Source organism: Pteropus alecto, unplaced genomic scaffold, assembly GCF_000325575.1.
Source record: "Pteropus alecto unplaced genomic scaffold, ASM32557v1 scaffold92, whole genome shotgun sequence".
Taxonomy (NCBI): domain Eukaryota; kingdom Metazoa; phylum Chordata; class Mammalia; order Chiroptera; family Pteropodidae; genus Pteropus; species Pteropus alecto.
This window is the reverse complement of record NW_006432447.1, coordinates 10,373,592-10,392,219: the sequence shown is the minus strand read 5'-3', so window position 1 is coordinate 10,392,219 and position 18,628 is coordinate 10,373,592. Positions and strand designations below refer to the sequence as shown.

General features: G+C 42.7%; 1 pseudogene; it reads left to right on the top strand.

The window, feature by feature from the left end:
- The window catches only part of LOC112475949, a 48,925-nt pseudogene that overhangs the window by 29,753 nt on the left and 544 nt on the right, over positions 1 to 18,628 (top strand).

The following is an 18,628-nucleotide window of genomic DNA, read 5'->3' as shown; positions in this document are numbered from 1 at the left end:
CCATGGCCTTCCTTTAAAGTTGGTGTACTTACAGAGCAGGAAACAAGATATGTAAGAGAGGGTGTGGGGCACTGTGCGAGAGAGCCTGGTCTTATCTGGCTAGTAAGCGAAACATTCTTGTGCCTCATGGCTTAAGAATTTCTTTTTCTTTTCAGGATTTGTGGGTAAAATTTTCTTACTTTTCGGGAGAACAGGAGAGAACAAATACATCTGTAGAGTCCATGTACAGGGCCCTTTGGCTACATTCTTAGTGCCAGATAATTTTCTCCAAGGGTCCTGGATCAGACGTCTGGCTTTCCAGATGAGTGTAGCCAAGGAAATTTTAGAGAAGGGATGTGTTTCAGTTATCTTTTGCAATCTTATAAGCTACCCCAAAACAGTGACTTAAAACAAGGGCAATTTATTGTTTTTTATGTGGACTGACTAGTATCAGCTGTGCGGTTCTTCTGTTCCACATGGAATGGCTGAGGTCACTTATGGGCTATATTCAGCTGGGAGCTTGGCTGAGACACCCAAGATGGCTTCCCATCCTCCAGGCCTCTCACCATTCAGTAGGTTAGCCCAACTTTCTTTATAGCATGGCAGTTGGCTTCCAAGAAGGAGCATTTCAAGAGGACGAGCCCCATTTAAATTCATTCATCAAAGCTCTGTTGGCAACATTTTGTCAATGTCTCAATGACCAAAACAAGTCCTTGATCAAATCTAGAATCAGTATTGGAGGAGAGTATATAAGGGCATAAATGCCAGGTAATTTGGTTCACTAGAGGCCACCAATGTAACAATCTACCCCAAGAGAGCAGGGAAGCTGTGCAAGCTGAGTCTCCCCAGTTTTCATTGCAAGGATGCATGACCCAATATCTGGTTAACTTTTCAGTTCCAGAAATTCAATGTGATTAGGGGTACATCTAGCCCCATCCTTTTCTTTGAAATTGCCTCTCATCCACAGACTCTTCCAAAGAAATGAATTTAGGTTGTCATGTTTTATTTCAAGATCCTGTCTCCTTGGCCACGGATGATTGGATCAGAGTGGACACCTACTTAGGGGAAAGCAAGCTATTAGCTGGGCTGGCCTAATCAGATTCTCTCCTATGACTTTGGAATTGGGATGCTAAAGGTTTAAGATATAAATTGGTGAAGAGATTATAGAAGATCTCTAGATATTCTAAAATGAGCTATGTTTTATGAAATATGTCCCAAACTCCTAAGTAGAACGAGACTGCTGGACCATAAGTAAGAATTTTTAAGGAACAGTGGCAAGTAATGAGGTGCCGAAGGGCTGAAGAAAATAAAATAAATACTATAAACTATTTACCTCTAGATGTCATATCTCTGCTCAACCCCTTTTACTCCAATGATATTCCAGAGAAGAATATGTCTTTAGAAGCCACTGGTCCAATGAGGATAAGAGACTTGTGCAACAGAGCCTGGAGAGACACCCAGCCTAGATCAGCCAAACCATAGTTGACCAGCTGACCCATAGTCATGAGAATAAATACTTTTATTGTAAGTCACTGATGTTTTGAGGTTGTTTGTTATGCAACATTTTTATGCCAATAGCTGAAGAATACAAATCTCGATGTTAAAGGTCATACCTAGTTGGCCAATTCTGTTCTCTACTGATCATTCAGGACCTCACTCTCCTTCTTCTTATGATTCAACCAACCCCCAGAGTATGGTCCTCATCTGCATTTTTGGAGCCTGGTTACAGGTTTTTTGGAGCCTGATCAAGATCCAGATTTAGAGAGAGAAAAAGCATGGAGAAGCACATAGGTAATATTTAAAGGCCAAAACTTGGAAATTGAGTGCATCATTTCCACTTACATTCAACTGGCAAGAATGTAGTCGGATGACAACAGCTAGATGCAAAGGAAGCTGGGAAATGTACTTTCCCAGTCGCCATGTATTCAACTACTATGGAAGAAGAAAATAGCTTTTGGTGAGCAATTAACAATATCCGCTTATAGATGGGGAAAAATGATTTAAAAATCTGTGAACATTTTCACGGATAGCAAGATTGTATGAGTTATCATAGTGACGTAGTTTCTGAAAACAAACTAGACAGTGAAACAAATTTTATGCCAGCTTACATAAATAGCAATGAGAAAATGTGATAGTTCTGTGTTTGTGCTGTTTTAACACTCCTCTACAATATAGTGTCCAATTCACAGGCACCTTTCAGGAGGTGGCAAATACAAGTATATTGAGAGGAAGTAAACAGAATGATAAAGGTCTCGAAAGTGGGTCATGCGCAGAATGGTCGATGGCCTTGAGAACTTTTATATTAAAGAGACTATTTGGGAAACAAAATGGCTGCCTTCAAGTGTTTAAAGTATGTCATGGTGCAAAGAGATAAAGCTTATTCTGTAGTCTCCAGGAACAGATATAAGATAATAAGAGGAAACTACAGAGAAATATATTTATGTTCACTATAAGAAAAGAAGATTCTAGCAGAGAGATCCAAAATTATTTACACCTCAGATTGATTTTGGACTAGAAGAGACAGGAAAAAATGCTAGCATTTGTTGAGTACTTATGATGTGCCAGATACTACTCAGGTACGTTCACATACACTATTCCTTCCAACCCTGCAAGTCTATAAATTATTGAGGCTACATCCTATATTCTTCCGAAGTTTTCTGAAGAGACTACTTTCTTCCATTTATATTCATTTGTCCTAGTTCTTGTCTGAGAATCATCTCTTTACATGACTTGTCGCCAAATTCTGGAGGCAATTTATTGCACCTCTGCATACTTTTCTTTAAAAACTCTATTTTTGGGGATTCATTGAAAATCCTGCAGAGAACATATGTGAGTTAAATTTGTGGGGTAGAAACTCCTTGGGAGAAAATCCTGGGGATGTATACCAAGTAGTGGGTTCTGTGGTGGATGGAGAAGTTGGCCAGTGCAGGGAAAGAAGGAATCCTATCACTTACTAATTTTCTGATTCCCAGCAGTAACCCAAGATCTTTTGGGGGTGGGTAGGTGCGTTATAGTCCTGCCTAGCATAGCTCTGTGGTGACTCACATGTCTACTCATTTACCACATAGAGGAGTCTGGAGAATGCTGCCAAGAAGAGCGGCTAACTGGTCTTGAAGCTCTGTCCAGTGCACAGATGCCCAGTCTCTTCCACATACCTCCTCTGGGACCTAATAAGAGAGAGAACTTTTCTGATACTTTAGGAGTTCCTCTTTCTTAACTGGAGTCAACAAATTCTTTTTTTATTTCTCGTACCTCCTGAGCCGAAGTTCCTGGGTCTTCCAGATGTTTCTACTTGCCCCCTTTTTAATTCAGCATTCACTCAGTCTATCTCAATCTCTAACATGTTATTCTACCAGTAGGAATCTCGGGCAGGAGATAGAAAGTAATATCAAGGATAAAACCCTAAAACTCCAAATCTCCTTAAAACTTGTGAGAAGTTTTAATGTTCTCTACACACCTATGGTAAATGATAAGAACTCTTCCCATGTTCCCAGAAGTTGAGAGAGAGCTGAGAGGGTGAGGTAAGGAGCCATTTGGACATATAAATATTCCAGTTAAGCTGTGAGAAAGATGTACGGAGGACTTTACAAGGCCCCTGGAGTCATAAACTGGCATGATGGAGGAGGCTGCACGGGAAACAAGAATGCCCTTCTCTCACACCCACCCACACTCCACCTCCCAGCCCTTGTCTCTTCCTGTGTCTTCTAAGACCCAGTGCCTCAGATTTGGCCAGATGTTAGTGGAGATTAGCTGTGCCCAGGAGTCACAGACTCTAAAGTGTTATTGAGAGGAGTCTAGTCTTGTGACCTTGTGGAATAAAATGTTCACATCCAATTCATCCTTTCCAGCTTTTTCCAATTTACCTAAGGAAAGCACACTTCACCACAGCAAGCAACATTTTTTTCCCCCAAAACTAGAAAATGTAGACACTCAAGAGAGAAATGTATATTTTTTCTATTGACTTCCTAAAGCCTTCTCACCTTTGCCTTCAACTTCTCTTGTAATAAGTGCTGTCAAATTCACTGAAAACAGTTCTAGCTGAGCATCCAGGAGGATTGGAACCAAAGAGATTGGGTATAGATGCAATATCTCTTCATTAGGATTATTTCCTTGTTCTAGATTCCAATAAAGTGAAATTACTGAGTTAAAAGGTATGATTACTGTTGAGGACTTTGATATGCACTGCCAAACTGCTTCCAAAAGTTATACCAAGGTCTGGGCATTGAATTCAAGTTTTCTATACCTTCACTGCTGTCTTGGACTATTTTTCATATTATAGTCCCTTAGTGATGTCCTTTTCTAAAGCTAGTGGCTATACTACTATGTTCCTAAATCATATCGCCGGCTCCCATTCTTAGAATTTAACTTCTAACTTTGATAACTCAGAACCTGTCTCACTCACTCTAGGGACTAGGAATATATGAAAATTTAGTTTAGAATAAATCCTTACTCATATGTGAAGCTCCCATTCCAGGATCATACCAGCCTCATTACCCACCTGAGACACTACCATATCCTTGACATGAACTCACCACATTAACTAGTTTGTAAGAAGTCATCAAGCTGTACACTTAAAATATATGCACTTTTCTGTATGTATATTATACTTCAACTAAAAGTTTTAAGCATATAAAAATATAATTTAAAAAATTTTAAGTGAGCACAGAAACATGAGATGAATGTTTGCTGTCAGTAGCCTTCCTTCGAGAATGATAAACTTTGTCCTCATTTAATTTTGCCTTCTTCGAACTCAAGATATGGAGTGAGTTTCTTCAGTCAGGGAGAATCAGTCATTGATTCCCAAGTCTCTTCTACCAACAGGCAGCTTCCACAATGACAGAGCTTCGGGGCCCAAAACTCTTTCCGTCCCTTCCCCCTATCCCGCCATCTTCAAAAGCAAATGGATCTGTTCTCTGCAGAAAGTTAAGTAATCTTCAAATTGTCAATCTCTACTGTTCCATCAAGATCAAACCTCAGCATTTATCCATTTCTGCTAAGAGTCTTGAGTTCTTTGAGGGAAGATACTCTGAACATCTAAACAGCTAGTGACTTTCTTGTCTAACAAGTCACTCCAAAACAGAGGCAGGGTCTCATGTTGAGGACATTGTAGTCTCAATTTGCCCACCATATCCTCTGCCTCCATAGAGAAGAAGCATTGTCTCTCGTCAGCTCGGGATATGAGATGGGGATGCTGGTAGCCAGATCAGAAGCAAACACAGTCTCAGGACACACAGCCTGAAATGTCTCATAGTCACCCAGACACTTTGGACTGTGGTTAAAGCTGCACTTTAGAAGTTTGGAGATTTATCACCCACCCCTGACACACAGTTCAGTTCCCTAGATGGTCTCATGAGAAAATAGAAACCAACTCAGAGTCCAATTCCTCCTACAAAACTTCAAGAGGACAGACTGGATCCAGCCCACCTAGCAGAGGCGACAGAGCAATGCGGCGCTTGCAGCCCAGTAGCGATCAGGCCTTTGGCACTGAGCCCCAAACCTCTCCAGATGGCTCAGCTGCCCAAATCTGACCCAAACCCAGACAACTGAAGCGACATCTTCTCTAGACAGGCTTGGATTTGTCCATCCTCATCGAATACAGTAAATAATCATCGTGAAGCCAAAGCTATGGAAACTCAACTCTTGATATCTGTTCTTCACGCATCTTGTATGACTATTTTTCCCCTGATTGTTCTTGGATGGAATAGATGACTTCGCTTGACTCCAACCACAATGACTAAGAATCAAAGACTGCTTAAAAATAAAATTTGACTTCAATAGCAGTATTTTGCCTCTATGTGTTTTATATGTCTCCAGATCTCCTTGTACTGTCTAGAAAACAGGGGGAGAACTGAGACTGGGTGTTTCTGGAAAGTCCACTTAATTTCATGGCAGAGCAAAAACTTTGCCCACTTACTCAACAAGTATTTATTGAGCACCAAGTCTATGCCATGAACCACCCTATGTACTGAAAATACGTCATGAACAAGATAAAGTTCCTTCTCTCATAGAGTTCACATTCTAGAGGGAGGGAGATAGATAATGAACAACTAAACAGATAAAATTTTAAAGATAATTTCAGGTATCGATAAGAGCCATGAATAAAAATAAAACAGTGTAATAAGAGAAAGAATGGCTAAGTGGGAGTGAGCTTCCGTGGTGGGCGGTAGGAGGAGACCTCTCTGGGGAACATCACGTTTAAGCTCAGACTTGAATAATGAGAAGGTACATCCAGGCAAAGTTCTCGGGGAAGGTATTCCAGGGGAAGGGGACAGCAAGTGCAAAGGCTTAAAGGCAGGGACAAGCTTGGTACATTCAGGAATCAAAAGAAGGTCAGTGTGGCTGGAGTAATGAAGAGAGTGGTTTGAGATAAGGCCAAGGAGAGTGGTTTGAGATAAGGCCTAGGTCAGGTAGGACATAGGCTGTGGTAAGAAATAACGTCTGCCTGCCTGATGTGGACAGATCATTCAAATGTATTGAAGAGCCCCAAAGGGAAAGAAAATACAGTTTTGAGTGTGAGAGGTGGCATATAGCAGAGAGCTTAGGGGCTCAGGGTCTGGGAACAGAACTCCCTCGGGCTATTTCCCAGCTCTACCACTATGCTGTGTGAGTTTAGGCAAGTGGCTTAACCTCTCTGAGTCTCATTTTTAAGATCCTTCATATTTGAAGTTCCTTCATTTTTAAACTGAACATATCAATAGTTTCTACCACAGAAATATTATTTTGTTTTGAGGATTAAATAAATTTATATATGTAAGGAATTAGAATAATGCCTGGCATGTGATATTGCTTGCATCTTAGTTGTTTCATTGTTGTTGTTGTCATTGTTATTATTATTATTGTTATTATAGACTTATTGTTAATGAAAAAAGGACTTTCAATGGGTTTTTTGCTTTGTTATATTTTAAATTTTAAGATGATTAGTAGAATAACATTGTCATCGGTTTCATTATTGTTTTTAATTTTCGTCCTTCCCTTTCTTCTCCTACCATAGCTTCTGTATTATTCAGCTAGGATGGCTTAAGCAATAGAAATTTATTTTCTCACATTTCTAGAGGCTAGGATTCTGAGACAAAGGTGTTGGCAGAGTTGGTTCCTCCTGAGGGCTGTGAGCGATGGATCTGCTCTAGGCTCCTGTCCTTGGCTTATAAATGACCATACTCTCCCTGTGTCTTCACATCATCTTCTTTCTGTCTGTGTCTAGTGTCCAAATTTCCCCTCTTTATAAGGACGTCAGCCATTTTATATTGGAGCCTTAATAATGTCATTTTAATTTGATTACCTCTGTAAAGACTCTGTTTCCAAATAAGGTCACATTATGAGGTACTGGGGGTTAGGACATCAACATATCAGTTTGAGTGGACACAATTCAGCAGCTTCACTGGGTGGAATACATCTCCTCGTCCCACTTATTTTGGCCTTGGTGATATGACTTGTTTTGGCAAATGGAAGGTGGGCAGAAATGACACATTTTAATTCTAAGACAATACCTTAAGAAAAATCACAGGTTTTCACTTACTCCTCTCAATCTTTTGATCTCTACAATGACAAAGTCATGCCCCAGCCCACCATGGTGCCTGTAGTCAGAGGCTCAGAAGGAAGATATATGAAGCTAACTTAAAGTCTTGAGGATAGCCTATCCAAGCCAATCTACATCTAGCCTACAATCACCCTGAAAACCAATTGGCAAGAAATACATATTTATTATTACAAGCTATTAGAAGTTTGGGAGTTATTCATCATGCAGCATTATCACAGTAAAAAGTGACTAATACAAACATCAAAAATATTTCGAACATTTTTACTCAGAATGTAATAATCAACTTTTTTTCACATCTGCATTCTTTTAATCTTAATCCTGATATTTACGTACTTTTTAAGTCTTGTTTAATTATGTGCCATTGTCATTTCAGGCTCTAATTTTTTTCTACTTAGCACCATGTCAGACACTTTTCATGCTGCTGTACAGTTGTCATAACAGTCAAATTTTTTGTCAACATAGCACCTCACTCATCTACTCCTCTGTGAACTCAGGCCATCCCTACCACAGTTTGCTTAATCTTGGACATTTTTAATGCTTCCAAATTGTTGCAGTTATAACACTGTCATTGTGCTTTGAGCATAACATGAAGGTGGTAAAGCCAGGCTGCCTGCAGACCCGCCTACTGACCACCAGGAGGCCTCCGGGATGAGCCAGTCTTACTGATTTTGCCACTGGTCAGTGCATGTTCTTCAGCTTTATTGAATGTTAGGAACCCATTGCATTGGTGCTCCAGAATTAACTAGATGCAGGAAGACAGCGATACGAACCAAACCCGTGTATTTCCAGCAGGGAGAACCTCCCCAGGCCAAGGATTGGATGGTTCCTATCTACGAGCAGGGCTTCTACTTTCCCAGTACTGTTGTCCTTGAGAAGTGAAATTTGTCCTAATATTGGTGAATTTAGAATCAGAACAAGAGGAAAAGGAGGACTCTTGAGGGCTATTTTACCCAACCTGGAAGGGAGGTCTGATGAGTGACCACACAGCATGGTGCTTGGGACTAGGTATCTTTCCTCAAGCCTGTGCCAGACACTTGTTGGGTCCTTTCCTCTCTGACACTCTCTGGTGTTTGTATGTTTTCTCCAGAGGAATTAGAGGCATCAGCTGATGGAGATAGAGTTAATTCCTTTGACAAATAACTTTGATGTAGCTAAAGAAATGTGACTGCTACCACTTGGGATATTATGTTTGGGCTTATCTCAAGTAATACACTTGAAGAAGTATTATAAGAATATTTGGAATTCGAAGGCCTGTGTTTGAGTTTTCATCTGTTATCAGTTTATCATCTTTTATCAGACCTTTTCCTGCAGGTCTTGGAAGACACTGGCTGAAAAACTTAACCCCTTTGATTCTCAATTTCCTTATCTTTAAAATATGGATAATGTCACCTACCCTGCAGATGTAAGCCTTCCAAGGTCATTAGGCTGAAGGTGAACATGTTTTGGAATCTAACAATGATTTTAAAATGTTAGCTGTTGTGTCTGTTCAAGATGACTGCCTGGGGCTCCTCTCCCTTCCACAGAATTCTCCAGGTTCACCTAACTTCTTGCAAAGTTAGCCATATTGGAATGTGCCAATCTCTGTTATACCCGAAAGAGGCCCAAACAAGTCCCTCGGAGGGCAGGAAAGTAATAGGGGATATAAATAGCTACCTATCTCCACTGCTCAGTGACACAAAATTCCATCTTTCACCTTCTCTCTTCAACTGCAGGCAAAAAAGACTTTCAGTTGGGAGCTCAGAGTGGTGTGGTGATATATGAAGATGCTGTGGAAATATCGAGGTGTGCAAAAGTGAGGTGAACCATGATAAGAATAATCAAGATCATCATGCCTTTTATTTCTCTAAATATTCTTGTAAAACAGTACAAAGTAATCTTCAGTATTTTTATACTGAATGGCATCTATATAATTTTTTCCTGCAGTTTGTCTTCATCTTCTAGGTATATTGAAAGTGAAAGATGCAGGTAACCATTAGCAACTGGGGTGTGCGTACATGTGAGCACACACACACGGGAAGATAAAGAGAGGGAGGGAGAGAGAAAGAAGGGAAAATAAGGTGAATGGGAGGAGAAGAGAAAGAAGAAATATTAACTAAATGTTTGCAATGATAAATAAGACAGAACAGAAGGGAAAATGAAAAGAAGAATAAAGAGGATGAAAAAGAAAGAAAAAAACGGGGCAAGATGGAACAAGAGAGGAAAGAGGAGGAAGAAAGAAGAGACGGTTTGGAGAAGCAGACTTACACCTTCCGATGTGAGTTGGCTCCTCGAGCCAGTTTCAAGAAATGAACCACCCCTCCGAGAGGTCACCCTGTGGCATTGCTTCTGAACTTTGCAGGTTTGGAAAATCTATTTTGCTAGAACACCTGCAGATAATCGCAAGCTAAGAAATTAGTTCATACTACAGATAAATTAAAGAACGTTGAAATAAACTCCAGAATATCATTATCAAAGATAATACCTTTCTAGTATTTGTAAATCAGTGCCTACACTCCCGAGCCCCCTATTTCTAGACTCAGATGACATAATCAGCATCAGATCGAGTTGTGGTGAGTGCAGTGGAATAATTTGATGATCTGGTGGAAGAGTCAAAACTCAACTTTTTTTCTAGCCAAAATTCTCATTTCTGTCTGTGACGCTCCATGAGGTCGGCATTACTATTATGTCTGTTTTTCAGAGGAAGGAACTGAGGCTCCTAGACACTAAGGCAGGGGTCCCCAAACCCCGGGCTGCAGACTGGTGCCAGTCTGTGGTCTGTTAGGAACCGGGCCGCACAGCAGGAGGTGAGCGGTGGGCGAACGAGCGAAGCATCATCTGTATTCGCAGCCGTTCCCCAGCGCTAGCATCATCGCCCCAGCTCTACCTCAGATCATCAGGCATTAGATTCTCATAGGAGCACCAATCTCTGGTGCCAAAAAGGTTGGAGACCGCTGCACTAAGGATCATGCCCAAGATCACACAGAGAGTGAAGATTCAAAATAGGTTGACCAATTGCAGGACTTGAGGACATAACAAATGTGAGAATGGTTAGAATCACACCCGTTATGCGGTAAGACACTCAACACAGACGCCACCTCTGCTATTAGATGCCACTACTGGACCCAGGGAAATGGGCCATTCCTGCCACTGCTGCCCAAATCAGTTCTCTGCTATCTCTGCTCTTTGCAGCTCTTGGTTTGACTCTGGATGCAACTTACTAACCAAGCCTAAATCATCTATTGGAACTTCCAACCTGTTCTAGAATTGCTACATTAGTAAGCAGGAAAATTTGTAACTATTGACCTGGCCTGATGCATAGAGTATGTTAAGGTAGAGTTGTTATTAAGTTGAAACACAACCACGGAGCCAAAGTAGCTGTTAAAATATTGAAATACTTCCCACTTTTGGTAAGTCGTCACTACCCCCAGCCCCCAAGCCACCACCAACCAGGAAACCTCAGCTCTACCCTAAGACACCCTGAACCACTCCCTTGATTCAGCAACTATGATGGTTCGTTTTATTTGTCAATTTGACTGGCCCATGCAGTGACCAGATATTTGGTTAAACATGGTTCAGGTTTGATCTATGAGGGTTTCTGGATGGGATTAATATTTAAATAGGTAGGTGAGTAAAGCAGATTGCTCTCCCCAGTGTGAGTGGGCCTCATCCAATCTGTTGAAGGCCTGAATAGAACCAAAAAACCTAAGGAAGGGAGAATTCATGCTCCCTGCCTACTTCGAGCTGGGATATCAGTCTTCTCCTGCCTCTGGACTCGAACTTGGACTTGAACTTACACCATCAGCTCTCCTAGGTCCCCAGCTTGCTGACTGAAGATCTTGGGACTTCTCAGCCCTAAAATTACATGAACCAATTCCTTATAATAAATCTCTTTTTTTCTCTCTCACCAGATAGATAGATCGATAGATAGATAGATAGATAGATAGATAGATAGATAGATAGATAGATAGATAGATAGATAGATATGAGATATATATATATATAGTATATATATCCTAAATATACATATCTTCTATCTCTAACTAGAGATAGAGAGATGAGAGATAGAAAGTAAAGAGATAGAGAGATAAAGAAATATCTTATTGGTTCTGTTTATCTGGTGAACCCAGACTAATTCAGCAACTAAAGGGTTGATGCCTGGCACCGTAGAGAGCCTTTGGGACCTTCCTCAACCAATGTGTCTGAGAGTCATTGTGATTAGTTATGCCAGTGATCCCTCAGTAATTAACACTTTGGGCCTCCAACTGCACCAGGCCACAGCATCCCTGGAGGGCATGGAGTAGAGTGGAGGAGGAGTCACTATTCTGACCTTCTCTTATATCATGCCAGGGCCACCCATCCTGCTCCAGAATGAGGCTGCTTTTCCTGCCAGCCCAACATCAGTGCCTGCTTGTTGGACCTGAGCCAAAATGCTTTAAAAAGTCTTTGCCATCTGTGAGTGAAATCTACTGAGGGGAGAATGGGTCCCTGGAGAGAGGGTGTGGCATGGTTGTCACCATGACAGGCATATTTCACATAGGAGTTTGGTTTGCTGTGTTCAACACCCAGACCCCAGTACCTGTAAACCTCTGTGAGAACAGCTCACATGAAAGGAAAGCTAAGTTTTGTCTTCACTCTTCCTGGACCCATCACACATGGGCTTACATAGGAAAGAGCTGCACAGTATTTTCCACTCTGCATGTATTTTCCAGTATAATCAGATGTCTTAAAAGGGTACTTAGTCAGATTAGGAAGTCAGCTTGTCACGGAAACTTCTGTAGGAGGTGAAAGGACTCAAACAAATCCTAGGAAAGCAAACAAACTCCTAGTTTGTAGGGAGTTTCAGTTCCAAAGTTCCTTCCCCTGAGGCCCATCTGAAACATAAAGTGGACACAGTTTTTCCAGGACCCCTGATCGCGTGCTCCATCACCCAAGTGTGGGCCAATGGTCAGGAGGGTTCAGCAATCAGGACCAACGTGAGGTCTCCAACCTGGCCACTCATCACAGACTGTGATTTGTGTTCAGTAGTAAAACAATGTCAACATTAGAGCTTTTTAAAAATCATCAGCTCCTTTCTTTTAATATGGGTTTAGCTGTAGTTGTAAGGCCTCTGAGTCTAGTTGTTCTGTGTAAGAGTGAAAAGAGTGTGAACAGAATGTGAACAGAGTGAATGTGTGTGTCTGTGTATGTGCTGGGTTAAGAGAGGAGGGATGAGAGAATATAGAAAACAGAATTAAAGCAGCATCTGAAACAGATGGAGGAAGAGAAGACTAAGAAATTTTCTTTCTTGGCTTAACTGAGGCAACGGATCAGAGCCGAGCTTTGAGCTCTGGAAGATGGTAAGGGAACCCCAAAAGATGAAGATCACCAAACTGGGAACAAAGGTAGCATAGGTTCCTCTGTTTCACCTGATAACAGCCTAGGATATGTGCTGCCACAATGATTGAAAGCGGAACATAAGGGTTTCGTTGCCTTAAATCTGCTTTGAGCTGGACTTGTGATGCCTCCTTGACATGGCACAGCGTCAAAGCTATTCAAGTTTCCCAAGGGTCTGAGCCAACCTGATCTTTGACCCACTCAGAAGACTTTTCCAATACTCATAATATTAATATGATATGAAGGAATTAACTCTCCTTCTGATCAGAGTGGACTATGGCAGATGTATTTTTCAAAACAGCTGTAACATCTCTCATGGTACATGTTCTTCAAGAACAAGAGTTGGCATACTATGGCCTGCAGACCAGCTGCTTGTTTTTATAGTTAAAATTTTACTGAAACACACTTCATGCCCATTTTGTCTGTGGCTGCTACAACACCAGAGTTGATTAGTTGCAGCAGAGACTGTATGGCAAGCAAGTCTAAAATATTTACTATCTAGCACTTTAAGAAAAAGTTTGCTAAACTCTTTTCTAGAACCTTGCCACCTCCCAACCCCCATTAAGAAATGAGGATCTATGTTCCTTCCTTTGGACCAAGGTGGAACTTTTTGATAGCCTTGACCCAATAGAGTATGGCAGAAGAGATGCTATGTGATTTTTCAAGGTCGGATAATAAAAGGTCATGCAGTTCCACCTTGCCCTCTTGGGATAATTGTTTCTGGAACGAAGCCACCCTCCTGAATTCCAAGATAGTATTATTACATAGGGCAATCACGGACTAATCCAGTTAACCATGTTACATGGTCAGGAGAGTGATCAGCCCCCTGAATAACATTGTTGGGGATCTTTGGACTTCTGTTTTTTTTCTCTTATCTGAGAAGTAGGCCATTCTGATGAAGGAAAGAAATCTGTTAACCTGTCATCCTGGTACTTACCTTATACTCAGCAATATGTTACTGGAAGCAACAATCTTTACTAATAGGACAGAGTCCCTGCCCTCAGTAGGTTTATGATCTGGTTGAGAAGATAAGGCTACTGCAAGTGAACTTTGTTATAAAATAATATATAATGCAGATTATTGATGTAGTACATAGAATATACTCTAGTTGTAATTGCGACTACTAATAAAATGTAACTTCCTCATATTTTCATAGCCCTTTAGTGTTTAAGTATTTTCGTACATTTTGCCTCATTTTTTTCCATCCCAAGAACCCTATGAGGTACATAGGAATCTTTACTCACATATTACGGATGTGAAACTGAAGCAGAAACTTAATATGAGAATCTGGCGCTCAAGCTGAGCCTTGTAGAATGGGCCACACTGGAGACGGAGATGGAGAAAGAGAGGGAGGCCGCAGCAGGTAGAGGTGGAAGCAAACCCGAAGGCAGAACATTCAAGGCGCCTGAGCAGAGTGGAGGGAGAGAGCAGAGAACTGTGAGCTGCAGGGCTCCTAGTTACTTTGAGAGAAGGAGCTTCTAGTTGACCTGACATGTCTATGTATCTGGCCTTCTGAGACCCTTCCCATATTGAACGGTTACCATGACAACCTGATGCCATGTTTCTGCCTGCACCCCAAGAAGCTTTATTCCTGTCTGCCCACTCCAGGTCCTCTGCGTTTCTCCATTTCCATGTTACATTTTTTTGTGTCCCATAATTGATGACAGTCAGTGGGCACGACAGTCATGGAAGGGAAGAAACCACTATCTGTCTCTGTCTAAGTCGGGTTCCCTGCCCCATATGTACCACAGAACTGACCTCCCGCCTGTCTCCTGCATCATTCGTCTAGGCGCTGTGTCAACCTGCCCTGGAAGACAGCTCTTCCCTCCACTCTCTGGAAAAGTCAGCCTGGGAGGAGTCTGCTGCTACAACGATGTCATGCAAGGTGGTTATTTTATCCCTCTAGATTTCTCAGCCCCTACCCCATTCAGCCATGAAAAGTAGGGCCAAGGCCCACCCATGCTGAGTCACCCAACCATGCGGAGCAAAGTGTTGTAGCTTCGCTAATACCATCAGGTAAGCTCAGGCAAAGTTTTGCTGCCTATTGCCTGGGCTTGGTGTGATTCCCCAGCATCTGAGAACCAACCAGTCCCCTTTCTCGCACCTCTGCTGGGTTTCCTCTGTCAAGGTGAAGGGCCACAGTCTCAGATCCTGGTCTCCCATCCAGCTCCCTCCAAACCCCACTCCAGTGGTCTGGGGCCATCTCCCTTGCCCTTCCCAACTCCTCTTCTCCCCGTCCCACTCTCTCTGGCCAGAATGCAATGTGGTGTGTAGTGCCGCTCCCTAGGGCTAGAATGAAACAAAGAGAAGCAAGAAAAGCGGAAAGCCCTGACTGTGCCCTGAAAATGAGGACACAAATTTAAAAGATGCCTTTCTTTCTGGGAGGACTCAGAGAGTTTTTCCCACAGGGCAGCTTTTAATTTAAATCACTTCCAACCCACAGCAAGATATGACTTTACCCAAGATGGGTCGGCGACCAGGATGGCCCACGGCAGGGTCTGTGTAGCTAAAGCGTTGAACTGTATAGAGGGGGCCAAACAGACAGCCAGAACACCTGGAGACATGCTTTAGGGATGGACACACTGTGACAAGGCACTGGCATGCCACATCCGCCCCCAAGAATTGTGGATAATTCTGAATGGATTGGCTGCTCTGGGGAGAGGAACGCAAGTTCGTCTGCAGGGACATTGTGAGAATCAATGGATAATCGGATGAAAGATCTTTGTAAAACGTAAAGTATAAAGACTAGTAAGAGATTATTAAAACTAGTTTTCCTCCTCTCATATCCTCTCTCCACCTTTCACACATGAACTCAAAGTATGCAAACTCAAGTTTTGCTGTTAAAATTACAGATGATTAGACCTAGAAGTGTTTGATCTTATTCCAGCTCATTGTTTACATTTTCATCCCCAAATCAATCTATGATTAGACCAAGAGCTCAAGTTAATGAGTCACATATTTAGCAGGCTTTGCCTCTAGTGTTTTAATGTGTGTGTGTGTGTGTGTGTGTGTGCACTCGTGCGTGCACGCATGCACATGTATGTGTACTCCTGAATGCCAGGCATAATCACTCACTGGAGTCACTCTAATTAATCACATTTGAAAACATGATGGATTCTGCAAGGGCCCCTCCAAGACATTCGATCAAGGATCCTGCCTACTTCACTAATCTCTATATAATCTTTCCTATAGACACTCAATAAAGATCTAGTGGTAGAAGACGCTGAGGGCATTAAGCTAGTCCTGAGGGCTCCTTCTGGACCTTGTTCTTGGATTCTTGTATATTTGCTGCATTTGGAGTCTCTTCGACTTTGCCTAGTTCCTTTCCCATGTGTGATCTTTACATTAATTGGCAAGGTTCGTAGTCTCACACAAAGCTGCCTGCCTTAGCATACCAGCTTCTCCCTGGAACTTCCAACATGGATCCTTCGACTGCAGGATAGAACTCCTAAAATAAAAGGATCCATGCCCCCAAGATAAATGTACCAATTCTAGAGACAAGAAGGAAAAATCATAAAATCACGAAAATTCGCTTAGGGTCCTGAATGTCAAATTCCTCCATAGCTTCCTCTTCTTCCTGTTAGGAAAAAAATAGTTTGGAAAAATGAACTTGAGCGGGAAGAGGGGAATAATAAGCCATGGCAATGACTAATCTGACCAGACAGTTTCCACCACCTCATTCTCTGGAACTCCAACACTACTTCTGGTTTAGCAATGTGGCCTGAAGATACAGGCTGACATCTTTGGTGGATGATGAAAGAGAGTCATGCCCTAGATGAGGCAACTTTAACACAGAGTTACACATCCAACCCTCAGTGCTCATTCTTTGTGTTCCTCCTGATGGTGTGAGCCTCCGAAGGGCAGAGGCCAAGAAACCAGCCCTTTGGTGAAATCCATAAAAAGGGCACAATTGAGCAATTTCAAGAAAACTATAACCCAAGGTGAGATGGAGATGATGTTTTCTACAAGTATTTGCAATTAAAAGACTATAAATGGAAATCACATTTTTAAAAAATACATAAATTATTACTGGCAGAGCTATTGGCACTATTTCCCTCTTTCCCCCCCAAATTTGTCTCCATTTGACAGACCACCAGATATCTCAGTCTCCCAGATCTACCCTCACCGCCAGACCACTCTCTCTATTTGCTCTGAGCCTGCACCGACCCACTCCAATCTTCTATGCCACTCTGCCCTTCAACCCTTCCACTGGGCCCCTCAGAGTTTACATTCTGCCATCACCAAAAGCTTCTAGAGCCTCGCCATCTTCCCTGAGCCTTCTCTTCAGCCTCCTGCCCTAACTGGAATCTGGGTCTGCCCTGAAGACACTACCTCTCCTCCTGCCCCATCAAGTGAAGGCTGTTGTGTTCTCGCAATTGTCCTCTTTGCTTCTCGTCACTACTTCCAAGCCATTCTTCAACCTTCTACCTGCAAAAACCCAAGTTCTTTTGAAGTTCATTCTTCCCAGCTAGACCACCCAAACCTTCTCTGGTCCTGCATCTTACAATTCCTAAGTGATCACCCCTTAATCGTGGAAGTTTCTAGCACCTGGCTCCCTGTCTATCTTTCTACCTTGGAAACTTTCTGGTTGTCTTCCATGAGCTCTTCGAGTCTCTACAGGAAAGGAAATCCAGAGACGAGTGTACCGTGTAAGTAACCCTTCTTGGCAATTCCAACACATGCACAGATGACTCATCTGATACTGGGCATCACTGCTCTTCGACTTCTTCACATCCTCTGGTTCCACTTTCTCCTACGATCACTCTCCTGACCTTGTCATCACTGATAAAAGAACCACCTCAGAAATTTCCTGCTCACTCACGGACAGCCAGCCCATTCCAAGCCGCCAGCCCTGCTTCTGCATGGAGACTTTCAATCAAGAAGCCACTATGTCCTTATCTATTACCCTGCTCAGGCCCCTACCCTTCTCTTTCCTCAAATTACATTCTGTGATCCATCATTACACTCACTGCCTGGCAACCTCCCCAGACCCGCCCCCCCACGCCATACCTTCACGGTGCCCCAGTTGCCTATTATCAAGTCAAGTCCAACCCACCCTTTCCTTCCCGGCCCAAGGGGAGCCATGCTGTGAAATCTTTGGCAAAACAAAATCATTAGTGCAGCTTTCCACTGACACACTGGGAAAGGCTTACCAAAGCTCTTCAGGGAAATAGAAAGGCCAAAGACTGTTCTGCATGTTGCTATAACAGAGTGGTTACTAAGGAAACAGCCCCAACCCCTTCTCTGCCCCTCCCAGAGCCAACACTACCTTCTCAAGTAGCTCCTGTGACTCTATCCCCCAAGTCTCCTGCCTTCCCTTGGAGAGAGAGAAAGAAACTGAGTGTTCATAGACTAGAGAGACCCAAGGAGGCCCTGCAGAGAGCCTCCAAGACTCCTCTCCCACATGGCCATTGTCTCTCAGAGCCAATCCTTCTCTGCACCTCCTTCTCCACTTTCTTCCTCCTTAAACTGTTTGCCAGCTCCAAAGCCAGAAAATGCTGAGATGCAGGCTTTGGTTTCGTCCCTCAGGATTGTCACCGATTCCCAAGCATTTGGCAGGAGGAGAGTCAGAGCCACAACTTGTTCTTAGTACCAGGAATCAAATAGTGCTTGGAGGCAACTCCTTGGTCTCCGGCTGTGATGTCCCTCTCAGTCTGGCAGCCCGGACTACAGGGATCGGAGATGCGGTATCGGCACTGCCGGCAGATTCTATGGCTGCATCTGAAGGAGTGGTTTTCTTTTATTGCTTCCCCTTGCTCA